A 4272-nucleotide genomic window follows, 5' to 3' on the forward strand; every position below is an offset into this window, starting at 1 on the left:
AACAACTATAATCCTAAGAAGCAAAAATGAAATACAATGGTCATGGAAGATATGAGGTGAAGCACATAGTAGAAACAAATGATATTAATTAATTAATATTTATTTAAATTAATCAATTAACTAATTTAATTAATCATTTGGAAGATTTAATCCAACTATTTAATCAAACTAATTTAATTTAATTAACATAATCCGCTAATATTAATAGATTTTAATTAATAGGTAAAAACAATTATGAAAAAAAAATGAAATAATAAATAGGAACAAGAAAATATAGGGTAATTAAAAACAAATAAAAGACTGGCTGCCAAGAAGGACCCAATCGAGTTCAGTTGGGGATGCAGCAATCTGGAGAGGTGTGGCCTCGTGTAAGAGAAATGTAACATGGCCCAACACAACTCCAAACCCTAGCTCCACAAGAAAAAAAAACGGAGGAAGCTCAAAAGGCCCTACTGGCCTCCCCTCCCATGCGTGTACAACTGCAAGAATTGATTGATTGATCAATTCAAACCCCAATAATAAATGTTGATAGTAGGGTTTTCAAAAAATGACCCTCTCCAACAAGATGTCAAATGCTTTTGACCAGATACACATGGAAATGTATTATTAAACATGACAAATAATAATAGTCATAACCAGAATAATAAAATTTGCCATCTCTCTCACTTTACTCATAAATCATCTTTTTTCCCTCTCCCTCAAAAACTGACCTCTCTCTGTGTGTGTGTGTATTAACTTCCATCGGCCATGACTCTTCCTCTCACATATTTCACAAAACGAAAAGCAAATCAAGGGTTCAGCAAAATGTATCAAACAAGCCCCCCTGTCGTGAACATGATGGATGAACACAAATGTGTTCTTCCTCAAGAACCTAGATCTTATTAAACCGGCTTCAAACCAAAATCATGTCAACACAAGAAAAATCCAAACCCATAACCTAAACCCAAATCCCTTATAAATTTAGCAATCGAACAATATGTTTAAGCAAATTGGATAGTAACCAAGCCTAAACCCTAGTTTTCAAAATCAAGTCAATCATAAAAAAACTCAAGCAATTAAATATGATTCGAGGCACATAATCCACAGAATAACGACCATCAAGCAAGGAAATGATATATAACAACATAAAAAGGCCTTGCCAGAGTCTGAAACTCTGGCAAGTTTCTAGCAATGGTGAAGATAATACCTCAAGTGAGTTTACTTTCTGCTTTACTGCTTTCCTCTCTTCTCGTCCGTTTCTGCTCGCTTATGTTCTCTTCGTCTCATTTGATTCTTCTCTTACTGAAACTTCTGTGTGGTTGTTAACGCTTGTTGTGGAAGGCTTATCTCGACTACTTCGGAGTTTTGGTAAGAAACTTTGAATAGTTTGCATATATTGAGCTTTTGACAAGGTTGGGAAAGAATTTCAATAGAGTAACAATGTGAAAATTGGGTTCCTTTTGAGAGACCTCAATAAATGTGTATATAGCGAGATTTGAGGCCAGAGAAAAAAATCAGGTGGAAATTTGGATGAGAAGAAATTAGTTAGAGAGGATCTCTGATTTTGTGCAAGTGAGTGGAATTTGGAGGAGTAACGCGTGAAAAAAAATTGTTTAACATGTGAAGGTCTTCAATCAGATATTTTTGTGTATTTTTGTCCTCTTGTGCACTGTAAATTTTTCCTCTTCTTTTTACTGGTGTGGTATTTACTAATACAATGAATTTGCTTACTTAGATGTAACATGGTTTATTACCGATGTAACTAATTACAACTAATGTAATTAGTTTTCTTTCTATTGATGCACTGAGTTTGATTAGCTAATGCAGTTACCTTCATTTGATGCAAACTAAATTTTCTAATATAAATGGTTAACTAAGTTTTAGTGATGCAATTTCTTACCGTGGATGCAATAACTTTTTTTACTACTGATGCAAATTGTTAACTCTTTTAGTGATACAAGATGCCAACTTCCTTTTTATTGATACAATTTAGATTTACCTAAAACTTAGTGAAGTTTATAAAAATTGGAAAGATTAAAAAAGAAATAATTATTTTTATGGGATTTAATAATAATAATAAAAAATGAAGTATTTATAAAATGAGAAAGAGTAGTAAAAAAGAAATAATTATTTTTATGGGATTTAATAATAATAGAAAAATGAAATATTTATAAAATGAGAAAGAGTATGAAAAAAGAAATAATTATTTTTATAGGATTTAATAATAATAGAAAAATAAATTATTTATAAAAATGGGAAAGAGTAGTAAAAAAGACATAAATATTTTTATGGAATTTAATAATAATAGAAAAAATGAAGTATTTATAAAATGAGAAAGAGTAGTAAAAAAAGAAATAATTATTTTTATGGGACGAGGTATTAAAAAATGGATATATAAAAAGAATTGGAGTGAGATAAAGACGACTATTAGTGAAATGAGATAGAAATGGTCATGATATGATTATAAAAATAAAAACGACTATTTAAAAATGAAATGTTTGATTTAAATTAACATGATATGAATGATACCTAAAGGTAGAAAAGATCAGATAAACATGTCAATTGTTTAACTTTTCCTCTACTTGTACCTCTGATTACGTGTATACTTTTATTGTATTTCAACTGATGGAGGTATGCGGGACTCAATAACCAACTGCTATGCAATTGAATGATCTTAAAATGATGGCAATACCTGACCAGATGAAATGGTTATATTGATGCAGATGGAAATGATTTGAGAAAGTAAAATGCATATGCAAATTAAGTAGGACTAAATTGGGGTATGACAATTGCCCATACCTAATTGCCTTAAACGCGTGAAGATGAACTGCTACAATATTCATACTTTCAGGGTACAAATCAATTAGATACAAAGACCGAATTTTTTTTATCTTAAGATAAAGAAAATGGTAATGTGTTTTTAAGAGAAACAATATACTAAGGGTAGGATATCAGATCAATGTCGGCCTTCGAGTGGACACTAAATAACTTGTAAAGATCGTCATTGGCAAAAGAAAAATGGTGAGATCAAAACTGCAAAGATCATTGGCACCAAAAGGATGACAGTAAGATCAACAACAATGCTTGTTATGGCTAAAGGGTGATAGTAAGATCCACGGCTTGCAAAGATTGCCATTGACAAAATGACGATGGTAATCACTCAATGACAAAGATTTCCATCACCAAAAGGATGATAGTAAGATCAAGAATAAGGTTTGCTATCACCAAAAGGATTATAGTTAGCTCATCAACTTCAACGATCACCAGCACCAAAAGGATGAAGGTTAAATCACAATGCCAAGGATTAGAATTGACAAAAGGACAATAGTGAAACCAAACATCAACGATCTTTATCACCAAAAGGATGATGGTTAGATCACAATGACAAAGGTCGTCATCACCAAAAGGATGATGTTTAGACCAAACTGATTTTAAAGATCGTCGACACCAAAAGGATGACGGTCTAAAAGGATGACAGTAAGACCATAATTCCCAATATTTCCATCACCAAAAGGATGTCGATTATCAAACTGACTTTAACGATCGCCACCACCAAAAGGGTGATTGTTAGATCAGCAATAACAATACAAATTATCATCACCAAAAGGATGATGGTTAGATCTATAATATATCTTTCTATTACCAAAAGGATGATAGTAAGTCACCATGATTGAAAAGATCGCCATCATCAAAAGGATGATGGTTAAGTTCAAGGACCTTTATCACTAAAAGGATGATGGTTAGATCACAACTGAAAAAGATGGCTATCACCAAAAGGATGATGGTTAAATCATAACTTCAAAGATCGTCATCACCAAAAGGATGATGGTTACACCAAATCTCAAAGATTTCCATCATCAAAAGGATGATGAACATCACCAAAAGGATGATGAATAATATTAATGATTAAGGGACTGCTAATGACAATCTTTCATCGCATATATTTAGTTGAAGAATCGGAGAAAAATAAGTGAAAATCGAGCAAATATGAGGAAGAATGACCAGTCATGAGGGAAAAATAACTTAGTGTGAAAATTGTGGACTTAGTGAAAATTTGAGTGAAAAAGCAGCAAAAAAGAGTGAAGATTAGGAAATAATCACATCCACCACCGTGCACACGATATGGCATTAAAGTTGCATCACATGCATAATACAGGGTATCACGCGCACAATGGTCACTTTTCTGGACCTTTTCCTCACGTGTTATGATCCATTCTAAACCTTTAAAAGGGGGATTTCTTCACTTTCATAAGGGTTACAATTTCGGAAGATTGAAGCACGAATTTGAGAGTG

Source organism: Lathyrus oleraceus, chromosome 5, assembly GCF_024323335.1.
Source record: "Lathyrus oleraceus cultivar Zhongwan6 chromosome 5, CAAS_Psat_ZW6_1.0, whole genome shotgun sequence".
Classification (NCBI taxonomy): domain Eukaryota; kingdom Viridiplantae; phylum Streptophyta; class Magnoliopsida; order Fabales; family Fabaceae; genus Lathyrus; species Lathyrus oleraceus.